At 42.3% G+C, this 15,827-nt stretch overlaps 1 protein-coding gene across 3 annotated transcripts in view; it reads right to left on the reverse strand.

The window, feature by feature from the left end:
- The window catches only part of rad18 (RAD18 E3 ubiquitin protein ligase), a 396,256-nt gene that overhangs the window by 304,873 nt on the left and 75,556 nt on the right, over positions 1 to 15,827 (reverse strand). The gene's annotated exons all lie outside the window — the stretch shown is intronic.

Raw genomic sequence — 15,827 nt, forward strand, 5'->3', positions numbered from 1 at the left:
AAAGGAAATAAAATTACTGTGATTGGGGAAGCTGAGTAGCACAGTTAGTCAGACACTAGCCTTCCATAGCTCAGGCTTCAAGTTTAATTAAGCCTAGCTGAGCAAGATTAATATAACACCAAAAGAAAAGTTAGTGATGAAAAACACCATTTTGTTTCATCAACGTTCATTGCTCTAGCACTTTAACTATCATGTCTAATTGTATTGCGTGTAATCACAATATCTAGCTCTCTGTTACTTTGCAGGGTTGATTATTCTAAGCATTTATCACTGAGCAAAAATATTTTCCTTACAACTTCGGTAATTTTACTTTTCATTAATACCTATAGGTTGAAACAGGAATTATTTTAGGCCTGTATGATTTTCTACCACACCTTGTGACAATTTAACTCTCAAAAAGCAATATGCTTCATCCCCAGCTATCATTTTGAAAATTCCTTCTTGGGAGAATAGCTGAGGATGAAGCTTTTTTTAACCCATGTATCAGAACAGACCCAGCAAGTACAGATATGATTCAAATATAGGAAAATACACATCTTTAAAAGTTTACACTTTTAACATCTGTATGTAATCCCCCCAATAGGGAATGGTGCTCAAATTTGCTGATGATATTAAAATAAAGGACCCAGTAAATACTTCTGAGGATCAAAGAAATCTGCAATGGAATAATAAAATGGTCAAAATGGCATAATCAGTATCAGATGGAATTCAATGTCAGTATATGTAAGGTGCCCTGTTGGGCTGAACACTACTGTGAGCTGTACTCCTGTGAGTTGGACATCTCCCAGTCTGCACTTGACGCTCTCCTGCAACTTCATGTCATGGATGAGTTAGATGAAGAACCCTCATCACTGGAGCTCGAGAAGGCCATAAACCACTGAGCAAACAGAAGGGTACTTGACACGAACGAAATCCCAGCCAAACTGCTCAAGCACGGAAAGTCACATCTATTGCCACACCATTATGACCTTCTCCTCTGCTGGAAAGTAGGCTCTGTTCCACAGGAGATGTATAGCACCAGAATCATCACACTATACTAAAACATAGGCAAAACAGAGGAGACTGCAACAACTACAGGGGCATCTCACTCCTTAGCGTCACGGGAAAGGCCTTTGCTAGGGTCAAGACGACATTTACTTGCACACTGAGTGCATTCGGAAGGACAGTGGGGTTTCTGTGCTAGCAGATCTACTGTGGATGTGATCTTCTCCGCAAGCCACGTACAAGAAGTGTAGGGAACAGAATATATCCCTTTACCTTACTTTCGCAGATCTCACTAAGATATTCAACACCATTAGCAGAACAGGACTCTGCAAGATTTTGGGAAAAACTGGCTGTTCACTGAAACTCCTCAGTCTCATACACTGCTTCCATGACCACATGCACTGCACTGTACAGTTTGAAGGCTCCACTTCCAACAGTTTCAGAGTGAAGAATGGAGTGAAACAGGGTTGTGTCCCAGCCCCTACTCTGTTTCGCATCTTCTCCATGCTCTTAACCTTTGCCTTCCCTGCAGATATGGAAGGAGTCTACTTGCACCCTAAGTCAGATAGCAAGCTCTATAATCTATCAAGACTGAAAGCAAAGGGAAAATATCACATCCTGATCAGAGAACTCCTCTACGCTGATGATGCCGTGTTAATCGCTCACACGGAAACTCAGCTACAAAGACTCTGGACTGTCTCTCCCATGCCTGTAACTTGTTCTCCTTGACTATAAGCATCAAGAAAACCATAGTCATGGGACAAGGTGTTGCGTCTCTTCCCCTGATCACACTAAATAACACCCCACTGGAGTGGTTAGCAAATTCTGCTATCTTCAATGCACGGTGACAGACAATCTGTCCCTCGTTGCAGAGCTCGATACATGCATAGGGAAAGCAGCTACCACCTTTGGCCAACTTGAGAAATGCACATGAGTTAACACCAAGTTCACCCATAAGTCCAAGCTGATGGTTTATAAGGCCTGTGTTCTCAGCACCTTGCTGTGTGGCTTACAGCTACCAGAAAAAGCTCAATAATTTCCATCTTTGCTGTCTGCAGCACGTTATGGGTATATCCTGGCAGGACAAAATCACAAATGTGGCAGCCCTCTCAAAGCCAGAGCTCCCAAGTGTGTTGGCACTAATCAAACAGAGGTTGCTTCAGTGGAGTGGACACATCCACAGAATGGAAGATGGTCACACACCCATGGACCTTCTGTATGGCGAGGTATCCAGGGCAAAACGACCAGTGGGGCGCCCAACGCTCCGCTTCACAGATGCTTTATAGCGTGACAATGAGTGCCTTAAATATCAACTATCACACCTGGGAATTACTAGCTGGCAAAAGTGGCAAAAGAGGGAAATGGTAACACATCCTGCAGACTGGTGTGCACTACCACGACAACCAGTTACATTAGCAGCTTGGCAACAGGCGCCAACGGCAAAAACAACAACACACAGCATAACTTGGCAGTTTCATGTGCAACACTTGTGGCAGAACCTGTCACTCAAGGATTGGCCTTCACAGCCATTAGCAAAGGTGCACCAAGAGAAGACACCCAACCTAAATGAATTGGTTGCTGTGCGTCCATCATCTTTCATAGAGGGAACCACCAAAATGTGAGGTGATACATTTCAATGAAAAGAAAAGAGGAAAAGCTGGGTGATCACAATCATTACTGTGCACAAGGAGGCCATTGGGCCCATCATGTCTACACTAGCTCTCAGAAGGAGCAAATCACCTAATGACATTTCACTACCTTCTCTCCATAACCTTGCACATTCTTCCTTTTCAGATAACCGTCTAATTCCCTGTTGAATGCCTCAATTGAACATCAGGTAGTGCATTCCAGATCTTAACCGCTCACTGCGTGAAGTAGTTTTTCCTCATGTCGCTTTTGCTTCTTTTGACAATCACCTTAAATCAGTGCCCTCTCATTCTCCATCCTTTCACGAGTGGGAAAAGCTTTTCCCTATACACTCTGTCCAGAACCCTCATGATTTTGAATACCTCTATCATTTCTCCTCTCAGCCTTCTCTTCTCCAAGGAAAACAGTCAGAACTTTGCCAACCTATCTTCAAAACTGAGAAGTGTAGAACAGGGGACATAGATGTAAGACTAAATGTAAGGTATTTAGGACAGAGTGTTGTGAGGCTTCACCATCGATCCTCCCAAATGGAAACTCAACCTAGATCTATTTGAAACAAATGCCAGAATTGAGGGTTTCCAGAGATAGATCTCTTCACTGTTCTAGAATTTCTCAAATTCTGTCCCAAAATACACTCAACATCGGCTTGGATGATCAACTTCCTCTCTCTATTTCTATCTCCCTTATGATCACAGGTGTTGCTTTGCATTTTTACAACCCTTCATTAAATTCCACATATAATTGAAGTAATGGAAGGGGTCATTGACAGCGCTGTCAAGTGGCACTTGCTGAGCAATAATCTGCTCACTGATGTTCAATTTGAGTTCCACTCAGCTCCTGACCTCATTTCAGCCTTGGTTCAAACACTGACAAAAGAGCTGAACTCCAGAGGTGAGGTGAGAGTGACTGCCCTTGACATCAATGCAGCATTCGACCGAGTATGGCATCAAGGAGCCCTAGCAAAACTGGAGTCAATAGGAATCAGGAGGAAAACATAAATGCACAAAGGAAGATAATTGTTGTTGTTGGAGGTCAGTCATCTCAGTCCCAGGACTGAATCTCAATTGGTAATCCATATCTAGTGAAGAACTGGATTAACATCTCTACCACTACCTTAACAGAAATTGTTCTCAAGAAAATGGCCTCTGGGAACCAAGTAGCCATATCCATGATAGTGAATAAATATTGGTGCCTCGCTTTTGTTCTCAGTAAAGGCCCTACACAGTCTACCAACACCCTAGTAAATGGTTCCCCAATAACAGGTATGAGAATTAGAGGTGCCGTGGCAGGTTGCGGTTTTCCCACAATCTGGCATGTAAGGCAAGTTTTACAAAACTAAACCAAATCCTTGGAAAAACCTGGCCAGTAAAAATGTTGACTTATACATGATTTGGTCTTCTGGATCCCTACATGCCCCGCTACAAGAATTTCATGTGCTATCCTTAATAGATCCCGGCGATACTTTGGTGGTACCACTATCTGATGCACTACTGCCCATTCTTCGTCTGCAGGTCTGTGAGGAGGTCTCCACTTCCTCATCAGAATGCCATTTCTAATATAATAGCCTTCTGGAACTCCTTTCGCCTCAGCTTGTTCGAGCTGATTGTGCCTCTTTATTTAATTCTGGATCGGCTTGCTTAGTCTTGATCAGAGAAGACTTATTAAATATTTCCTTCAGATTATCCAAATCCCCAAAGAGTCAGATATTTGGCTAACTGACTGTGGTGCCAATTTTACCTCTGACAATGGAACTTGTTTAGCCATTGCTCGGGTTACTACACATGAAGGAAAAATTCCTGGAACCTTTTCCTGTAACTGTTCTGTCGCTTTAACTTCACTTGGTTTATCTGTAACTACTGGAGAAGCTACTATCTTCGCTCCAGCCAAATCATTCCCCAGGAGTAGGTCAATTCAGTCTACTGGAAGCTATGGACCACTCCTACGATTACCGTTCCAGACATTACGTCACACTCTAGGCACACCCGATCCAAAGTTACAGGTATATACTCCCCACCAATACATTTCACTAAAACTTTAGCATTCAGTGCATTCTCTGATGCAAATGTTATGCCTTTCCTCAGCAAGAGTGTTTGGGTAGCTCCTGTATCCCCAAGTATAACTACAGGTTTGCCGGCCTCACTTGGGAAACTAGGAGTTACTTTTCCTTTCGACAAAAATTCCTCACATTGGTTTGTTTACTTGGCCTTACAGCCGCAGTCAGAGCTACAGCCTGATCTGCTGTACTCTCAGTCAGGGCCCCTTTCTCTGCATTGGCTTTGTGTACCCCAATAAGTCCCATGGGTTTATCCTGCAACTTCCAGGATTCTGCACGAAGGTGTCCCACTTTGTGACAATGGTAACACTAAGGCTTGCGGACCTTACCTCCACCCTCAGCATCTTCGGTTCTGGCCTGAGATGATCCCGGGGTGTTCCCAGCTGTCCCTTCTTGTCCCCAGCTACTTGCCTTCCTTTCACCCTCCTACCTTCTATCCTTCTCGGGTTTGTGAGGATGACGGACAAAGAGTTTGAGCTTATACACAAGCTCATAATCATCAGCAATTTCTGCTGCCTGCCTGGCCATTGAAACCTTCTCATTCTCTACATGGGTTCTTACTAATGGAAGGAATGAATTTTTAAACTCTTCCAGGAGAATTAGTTCCTTAATGTTCTCATACCTGCCTTCATCTTTAGTTCCCGTTTCCAATGATCAAAATTACTTTACCCTCTCAAATTTGATACAAGTCCATCCAGACAATCTCCAGAGGTTCCAAAATTTCTGCCTGTAAGCTTCAGGGACCAACACATACACAGCGAGAATAGCCTTTTTTGCCATCTCAATCTACAGACGCTGCCTCAAAAAGTATTCCTCCTTTTTCTGTTTCAGCCCAAATTGCTTCATCTGTAACTGAATTGTAGCTATTTAACTGCACTCCCTCTGGTTTGCTTTCTTCTTCCAATTGTAAATGTTGCGCTATTACTTCATTATGTCTGCTTTCTTAGCTCCTGGTTTTAACTCTAACCCCAATTTTGCTGCCAATGCTATTAGCTTGACCTTGGTTAAGTTCCTTAAATCACTCAAGGATACATCTTCCGTCCTCAGAAAAGACACAACAACTGTTAAAGTCTACACCGCCGGAATGCCTTTATTACACAACAAACCCGGCTCTTTTTATTTTTCCTTTTTCAATTATTATTACTCCACTTACAATTGTATGACGTCGGCATTGAGTTTATCCCACAAAGAGCCCCCAATTATGTTATGACCGAGGTGGGAGGACTACACTTTTATTCTGGTTCCACTGGTCACAGCATATATTTAAATTTTTTCCCACTCATCGATACTGTCAATCATAGACTCTTATTTTTATCCCAGAATAAAACACATCAACCAGTTTTCTTTAAAAATCAAAATTATCTGATTATAAAACAAGTCTTAACCAGTAATAAAGTAAAACATAAACACACAGATTTAAATATTAAAGTTCCCTTTTTACCTTAGCCCCACACACAACCACGCGCACACTGGTTAACTAGAAAAATAAAGGGATTTCTGTTTTTAGGGCTCTATTACAGACAAAAAAACACTTGGGCTGAATACTTGCTCATTCTTGAAGAAACAGATGAGTTATGTTGTGTTCCAAAACTGGCACACAGTCTTGCCTCCGTGTACACGTAGACGGATGACTGAGATCTTTTAGAACAGTTCTCTTCAGGTGGCTTGAAAATTAATTTAGAAGGCTTTTCTAAAAAGACAGGAGACAAGATGAGTTGACATAGCAGACTTCTCAGGGTCTTTTAGAGAGGTGCTGAAAAGCTGAGCTGGGTTGTGGTCTTCTCTTCTCTCCCTAGAAGTCCTCTTCCTTTTTATACAGTTCAACCCAAACTCAAAACAATTCAAAAGCGAAACCTTTTGATCTCCATCAATCTTGACCTGTCACTTCTTTGTAAACAACTTCTCCAGGTGCCCAAAGTTCTCTGTTGTTTATTGAGCTGGAAGTCAGGTGGTTTCTCAGAAAGGCTTGTTTTCCTCATAGAACTTCTCAGTGCTCCTTTTAAAAACATTTCCAGGGACTGTTTTTCAAAGTCACGAGGTCTTTGTATACCCCCTTTGAAAACCCCATTTCTTCCATCTTTCAAAAATGAATCCTCAAAAGTTATATTTACCAAAACAGAGACACTTTCGGAACAAAATGCCAAGTTATGAATTTAGCTGAAGGCAAATAGTTACATATTTATCAGCCCTATATGTTATGCTGTTAGGGAAGGAGCTCAGCAGTTGCTCAATTTTACAGCTTTGTTGTTTTTCTTTTAGAAAGAGCCAAGAGGCGTGGCAAACACTTTCATTTATGAGAGGGGAATCAGAAAAACACTCCAGCATTTGTCATGACAGTGTTACAGAAAGGAGCCTTTATTCTTTATTTCAATATGATTTATATTTCTGTAACGTATTTATGAACAAACATTTACCAGATGCTATTTGATGCAGCATCCATTTAACACAGTCCATCTGCACAAGGATAGGAAATATTGCTATCCTAATATGTGACTCATTCTTCCCAGTTAAAATGTTAAAAGTAAATCAAAGTGAAGGTTCTTTCTAAATCAGGAAAACTTATTTCATTGCAACAGATTTATACCAACAGCTTACAATTTTCAATAAAACAGCGATCACAACAATTTACATTTATATAGCAGCCTTAATGTAGTAAAACATCCTAAGGCGCTTCATGTTTATCGACAAAATTTGACATGACCCACATAAAAACACATTAGGCCCCCCGGTGATCAAAAGCTTAGTCAAAGAGAACAGGTTTTAAGCAACAACCTAAAGCAGGAGAGAGCTGAAGAGGTTTAGGGAGTAACTTCCAGAGTTTAAGGTCTAGGCAGCTGAAGGCATGACCGCCAATGGTCGTTCAATCTGAGCGGGAAGAAAGCAGTTACAATTAAGTAAAAACATTTAAGGAGGCATCTGCTCTTCTCTTGCACTGAAACTGGAGACCTTGAGGTCTGGGCACACACACAGTACACATCTTTTTGGGGACTACAACATAAACTGGAGTAGAAATCTGTTGTTTCTCATCTATGATTATTTTAATTGCTTCCGTTTCTTGTAATTTGCCTATTCAGACAGGTAATTCTGCAACCACAGTGGCATCTAACTGAACCAAGTCATCCGTAGTAATGTCAACTTACCCCTGTAAGCACAAGAATACCAAATTAGGAGCATTGAATACCAAGGAAAAATACAGGATATAAACATGCTGAGTGGGCAAATAGGTGACAGATGCTGCTAGTGCAGAGAAAAATAAAGTGGTATATTTTGGGAAAAGGAACAGTGAAAGCGAGAACACCCTAAATAATAGGAATCTTAAAGAGATCTGGGGAGCACATGCACAGATCTTTTAAGAGTGGCAGTGCATCAGGAAAAGTCGCTAAAAATGGGATCCTTGCCTTTGTGCAGAGTGACACAGATATAAAAGCAAGGAAGTGACCTTGAAATTTTCAAGACACTAGTTAAGCCACAGCTGGAATAATATGCACAGTTGAAGGCACCCCATTGTAAGAAGGATATTAGATCTATAGAAAGGGTACATTGAAGATTCAATTGAGTATCAGGAATAAGAGGTTATAGTAATGAAGAAAGCAAAAAAGAAATGGTCGCACAGGAACAACACTAATACACCCTCTGGCATCAAGCAAAACACGGAAAACCATGGATCTCATTTATGAGTACAGGATATGGACAGCTGCCTCCTGTTACACCATGGCAACCTGCATTTGGTCCTTCGCAAAGGGTAGTTGTTAACTATAGCAAATGCCACAATCTGCTCTGGTGATTACCTGGAGTTGTGTGACCATTTGTTAAACAAAACCACCCAATGGGTCTGGTGGCATGCTATTCACATATGATTATAACCTAATAAATTCAATAGTCAAGTGCATACGTCCACTTGGACTCTCAATCAGGATGGTACACCTCTAATGAATGAACTTCTCATTCGGGGGGACTTACAGTATGCTATACCTGAGTGTGTCAAGCCACTGATGGTCTTAGTCAAGGAGTTGAAATGGGCTTGTAGTGTGCTCAATGATCCCCAGGCATATTGTCTGGGGAAGGCTGCCAGATTCACATTTTGTTCCTAAATATCTTCTGTACAGGGAACCCATGGAGCTTTAGAGAAACCCCCAGTGAAAATGGTTGGACAGGATGGGTTAGCCATCTCTACTTTGGGGAAGAAAAATGGGAATATAAATTCTAGCTTGTTCACAAAAGTGTTTTTTTAAAAGACAGATATATAAATCCTTCCGATTTCACAGCTGCGAGTATTGCGAACAGTCCCTGTCTGAGAGGAGATTCATGCTGATATGATAATTATCTATTTGAAGCAAAAAGGTGTAATTTGCACAGGCCTAATTGCTGGTAGGTGCTGGCAATATTTTGTCAGTCGATACAGAATTCTCAGTGCTTATGTTCTTGGGTATTATTGTTTCTGAATTCCTGCAATTAACACAAAATATTTAACCGGACATTCACATCTATTCCATTTTGGTATTACCTGATGGCACTGACTGCTGTTGTCAAATCCTTGGCATCATGCTGGGCAGGAGCTTCCTTAGTCGTAACCTGTGGCTGTCTATGCTTAGAGATGACAAACTGGGCATGACTGGATTTCTCACTTACTTACTGTACTTATCTTTATTGCAGGAAGCACTGTGTATTGACTCATTAAAGATGGCAATTCTTGAACTTGTGGAAATTTGTGGTCTCATGTTTCGGTACAGGCATTTAATGCGATCATTAAGTGTTAGCAGTTGTGAACGGCATATTAAACATTTTGCAATCTTAAAAGTCTCTGACAGATGTTGGTGCATACATGGTGATTGAAGCATGGAAGTAATGTATCAAGTGTCAACTGTAGCTCGGTTGATAGCACTCCCGCCTCTGAGTAAGGTTGTGGATTCAAGTCCTACTCGAGATCTGAACACAAAAGTCCTGGGCAACAATTAAGTGCAGTACTGAGGGGGGCTGCACTAGCTGAAGTGCAGTCTTTCAGATTAGACATTAAACCAAGGGCCCGTTTTCCCTCAGGTGGATGCAAAAGAACCTGTCATATTATTTCAAAAAGGAGCAGGGAAGTTCTCCCTGGGGTCCTGGCCAATATTTATCCCTCATCCAAATTATTAAAACAGATTAACTGGTCATTATCGCAATGCTGTTTTGAGACTTTGCTGCATACAAATTGACTGCAGTGTTTCTATTACAACAGTGACTACACTTCAAAAATACTTCATTGGCTAGAAAGCATTTGAAGACATTGAGGTTGTGAAAGGGCTATTGTCATGAAGGTGCTTCCATTATTATTTTTTGAGGACTTGTGTTTAAAAGACTGTGGAAAATACCTAAGATGATGCTGGATTTTCTTTTTTAAAAAAGGATCACTGGAAGGTCACATGGGACTTTGTTTAAAAACAAAAACTTACTGGAAGTCACATGTCTTAATCTATATAAATAGCCAGAGCCTTATGGACTATGGAACTGTTTGGACTTAGAGAAGTCACATGTCTCGGATTATGGCTCAAGAGTTTTGGTTTCATTTTTGGATATTGTTTGGGGTTCAGTTGGTGTGTATCCCGCTACAACAGAAGCCACCCAACTCATCCTTTTCCATCTGTTTTGAAAAATCTTCAGAGAATCCAGCGCGATAGCTGAAACTACTAATACAGTAATTCTCCCAAAAAGCCTCAACGTCTCCTGAACAGAACTGCTCCAGAAAGATCCCAGTGAATGCCGTCTACATGTACCCGGATGCCAGACGAGGTCATCTGGCATATTTCATATCTTATCCTTCTTTTCTTCAAAAATTTACAAAAACAAAAATACTTGGGCCAAATAATTGTTAAGTTGATCTCTGCAGAGAAAGCTTCTTTATTTTTTCTTTAATCGGTGTGTACATGTGCACAGATGTGTTGGGTTATTAAAGAAACCTGGTTGGTGAATTTGTATTCTGAAATGGATAAATAAAAGTATATAATTGGCCATATCCATAACTGGTTAAAATATTTTTAAATATACGTTGTGACCAGTGGAGTAATGGCACTAGAGAAGCAATGCACTCCTCCAACCTCAGTCGCAACACTATATAAATGCTAACTTTCTTTCATGGGTCATTGTCAACTTTTACATACTTCGCTTCATTTCTTAGTGAGTGCAGTTTGCTTCTAGGCCTCCACCTAAACTGACAGTGTGTGTGCAAGAGCAGGATGCTTTGACTTCACTTTTTTGTCTTCAGTGAGCTATCCTGTGGTTCAGCAGTTTCTGCATCCCCCTCCCCCTCCAAAAGCCTTAAATTATAAGCACACTGTATTGTAAATGGCTGGCACAAGCTCAACCGTTACTGTCAACATCAGAACCCAGAATAGAGATTTCTGTTTATCATTTCACTACCACAGCTCTCTGGTTGCTAGTTAAATGTAACTTAATAACTTGGAATTGCAATAAATATCAATGATTTTATTTACTTTGACAGTTCTTGTTCTGTAGTTTAAAATCATCCTTTTACTAACTCTTAAAAGGAGTATAAACCTAATCATAAAATATCTAATTTCAGCTCCTATAATGTAATCCCATGTAATTAATTTCTGCTCTGCACAGGGGCTGGGATCTGCAGAAACACTTTTCGACTAGTCGCAGAAACGACGTCTATTCTTAGTTTTAGTTTAGTTTAGAGATACAGCACTGAAACAGGCCCTTCGGCCCACCAAGTCTGTGCCGACCATCAACCACCCATTTATACTAATCCTACACCAATTCCATATTCCTACCACATCCCCACCTGTCCCTATATTTCCCTACCACCTACCTATACTAGGGGCAATTGCTAATGGCCAATTTACCTATCAACCTGCAAGTCTTTGGCATGTGGGAGGAAACCAGAGCACCCGGAGGAAACCCACGAAGACACAGGGAGAACTTGCAAACTCCACACAGGCAGTACCCAGAATTGAACCCGGGTCACTGGAGCTGTGAGGCTGCGGTGCTAACCACTGCGCCACTGTGCCGCCCTCTAGCTCTGTATGCTCTCTAGCGGAAGCAGTAGTTACAAAAGTGGTCTCCTAGCTTAAACCAGGAGTAGTGCCAATTACACATCAATAAAAGGCCCCTCAAACAGGTCCACTTCGTTAAGCTCCGCTTGTCGAGACTGGTGATGGGTTAGAACATATGGGCCTGAGAGACTGTTAACTCAACGTTCTCCACTCTACCCCTACCCAACTTCACAACAGCTATCTTTATCAGCAACCTTGAGAAATAACCTTACACTCAAATTTCCTAACCTCTCCATGGGAGGATATACGTGTGTTTAAGCTAGTCAGGAAATGTTCTTTTCCCCCACGCAAATTAACTTAATTTGAGAAGTTAAGCCTATTAAACTTCCAGACCAGATATCCAGATATACCAGGTTTTCCTCTTGACATATATTTTGCTTTGTAAAACATTGTGTACCTTAGCAGTATGCAGTTGATGCACTCCCCTTTGAGGAAAAATAAACAAAAGATAGTTCACTGCTAAAGAATTGTAATATATATACAGAATACAGACCTGGTCTCCTGGCAAAACATACAGAAGACTTCATGGGTTGTGTTATGCAGGCCCCCAGCTGCCAAAAATGAGACATATTAATTTTGCCACATGGACATTAAATTTCAAATTGTTGCTGGGAAGAAGAGAAGGCCTGTGACAAGGGGTTGCCAGGTCCCTGGCTGGTAAGACATTTCTGCATATTAACAGACAGTGTTTGGAACAAAGGAGCTATCCCCTACTCCAATACAATCCACAAACAGACGTGGTCATACCTGTTAGACACATGAATAACCTGCTTGGCAGTCTTGTTTTTTTTTCTGAATTGTACAGTTTGAACTGAGAGTCTGCAGAAAGTTGTTTTGCTCCTGGATTGAAAAGACTCTCCTGGCTGGCACGCCACAGCCTCTCCTGTCTGCTCCCATCTCTTTTTCATTGAACTCCAAAACCCACTGAAGACACATGAACCCCAAGAGAGAAACAGCGAAGAATAATACCGGGCCCAAACGAAAAGCAAGATCTATCTACAATCAAGCACTCTACAGTGAGCTCAAAGAACCATAACAACTCTTCAGATATTGCCTCAAACCTTTCCACTTTATTTTTCTTCTGCTCTTTGCTGTCTCTATTTGCACGTGTGCATCGCGTATGCATGCCAGCGTGAGGCGCGGAGTATATCCGTAGGCGTTAACCAAATTAGAGTTTAAGTTTAATAAAATGTCACTTTTCTTTAAACATGAGAAAACCTGTTGTGCTGGTTTCTTTGCCTTATAATTGGAAAGCGGCGAACAAGGATTCACCAAAGGGGAGCTAAAAACACTGTTTAAAATTAAACCCTGTTACAGTGAGACCAGGCGAAGGCTGAAAGCAAACCCTAGACCTCTTTCTCACCTGGTCATAACAGTTGTCTGACCAGTCTCACTTGTGCAGTTTCTAATAATTCACATATGATACATTGATATATAATTCTCCAATGTAGTTTAATTACTGCATTGAGCGTCAGCTAGATTCAATGGCATCAAATTGGATCTGTAAAAATAGCACACTCATCTGAGTGAGAAAGTCATACATCCAAGACATGAGCACTTAAGCAGTGCAGTAGTGAGGGAAAGCTGCATTGCTGGACTTTGTTGAGACCAAGGCTCTGCCTGTCTGTTGAGATATTTCTACAGAAGCCAGTCTAACCACCGCAATTGGAACAAGTGATCATATACAGTGTGCAAAAGAGCACAAGATTTTTTAGGACAAACAAAAGGTTATTAAGCTAAACAAATCAGTGGTTTCCTCGTGGATTGCACTTGGCCACGATTGCCCTCAATCACCTTTCTCCCCAGAACTCTCTCCTAGGGTTACTAACACTCCAGATTGCCCAGGAGTCCCCTGGAGTTGGGCACCACCACTAGCAGTGTATCAGAATTTCACGCTTTAAATTTCTTGCCTCATCGGTGAGGCCCCCTGCTCCATGTCACTGCTTTTAGCCAGAAGCCAGACCAATTGGTAGAGAAAAAGCAAAAGTCATGGGAGGAGGGGAAGAATAGAGAGACGGGGTGGATGAGATGTATGAGTTGGGAGGGGACAAGAGATGAGGGGGATGGAGATTGGAACGCAGACTTAGAGGGAGTAATTGACAACAGACTGGTGTGAGGGAGACAGGGAGAATGGGGGATCAGGAAGAAAAAAAAACTGGAGAATGGGAGTTAGGAGGATCGGCAGGAGAGAAGACCATGGGATGGGGGCTCAGGGAGAGAGGGAGACTGGGGTCTGGAGGAGTGGACCAAAGTCAAAGAGGAGGAATAGGGTGAGGCGGGCACTGCATTTCCGGCAGAGCAGGAGTGTGAGTAGCATTGACAGAGAAGAAGCTGGTAGATATATGAAACCTAGGAATTTTACTCTGATTAAATAGTGAAAGAAAGTTTCCACTGGTTGGCAAATGGGCGACGAGAGGACAGAAACCCAGGATTCTCATTGAAAGAGCCAAGGAGAAAGTGAGAAGGTAAGTTTTTGAACTGAGGACTAGGAAACCCTGGAATACTTCAGCACAAGCAGCTATTGGGGCAGAGGCTGAAATAACATAAAAGGCAATGGGATAAATATATAAAAAGCAGTAATATTAAAGGATATTGAGGGGGGAATGGGGATATAGGGAGCGTGCCAGCACCATCATTGGCACCAGGGCTGAATGGTTTCCTCCTGTGCTGCAGTTTCTACCATTCTATGAAAATTCCTTTATTGAGTCCCAGCCCAGGAAGTAATTTAGAAATATCAGTGCTGAGCTGAGTGTCAGATGATTTGCCTTGAAACAAGTGCCCCAAACACTGAGCACGCTGCCCTTTTTGTTCAGCTTCTGGCTGAGGCTCCAAGTTCAGAGTTGCCACCTTCACACAGAACCTGAGTTCATACCAGAGTCCAAGGAGAAAGGAAGAAGAATTGCGGGGCCTGTTAAAAGTTGAGGGTCGCACTGGGGAACCTGACCAAGCCTTGTGTAGTGCAGGGGGTTTCTAGCTACAGTTACAGGGTGAATATTGTAATACAACGTGCATAAGCTGTTGCTGAGTAGATTATGTATATACCTTAAGCACCATCACAAAATGTGACGTCACGGGTTTGTACCTCGTGCTACTCAGTGTTCATGTAGATACTTTAGTAAGACGATCCCTGTAAATAAACTCCTGTTACTTTGACCCATAGTCTACTTTTTTCATTCAATATTGATAACACATTAACAAGATAGTACAAGTATCAGAAAGTTATAGCGTTACTAACAGCTACAGGCAGTAACTATTGAAGCATTACACTATTACTACCAGTTGCATATAGATTGGTATATTTCTTTTGGGCCTCCTTATCTCGAGAGACAATGGATACGCGCCTGGAGGTGGTCAGTGGTTTGTGAAGCAGCGCCTGGAGTGGCTATAAAGGCCAATTCTGGAGTGACAGGCTCTTCCACAGGTGCTGCAGAGAAATTTGTTTGTTGGGGCTGTTGCACAGTTGGCTCTCCCCTTGCGCCTCTGTCTTTTTTCCTGCCAACTACTAAGTCTCTTCGACTCGCCACAATTTAGCCCTGTCTTTATGGCTGCCCGCCAGCTCTGGCGAATGCTGGCAACTGACTCCCACGACTTGTGATCAATGTCACACGATTTCATGTCGCGTTTGCAGACGTCTTTATAACGGAGACATGGACGGCCGGTGGGTCTGATACCAGTGGCGAGCTCGCTGTACAATGTGTCTTTGGGGATCCTGCCATCTTCCATGCGGCTCACATGGCCAAGCCATCTCAAGCGCCGCTGACTCAGTAGTGTGTATAAGCTGGGGATGTTGGCCGCTTCAAGGACTTCTGTGTTGGAGATATAGTCCTGCCACCTGATGCCAAGTATTCTCCGAAGGCAGCGAAGATGGAATGAATTGAGACGTCGCTCTTGGCTGGCATACGTTGTCCAGGCCTCGCTGCCGTAGAGCAAGGTACTGAGGACACAGGCCTGATACACTCGGACTTTTGTGTTCCGTGTCAGTGCGCCATTTTCCCACACTCTCTTGGCCAGTCTGAACATAGCAGTGGAAGCCTTACCCATGCGCTTGTTGATTTCTGCATCTAGAGACAGGTTACTGGTGATAGTTGAGC

This window comes from Heterodontus francisci, chromosome 19 (assembly GCF_036365525.1).
Source record: "Heterodontus francisci isolate sHetFra1 chromosome 19, sHetFra1.hap1, whole genome shotgun sequence".
Classification (NCBI taxonomy): domain Eukaryota; kingdom Metazoa; phylum Chordata; class Chondrichthyes; order Heterodontiformes; family Heterodontidae; genus Heterodontus; species Heterodontus francisci.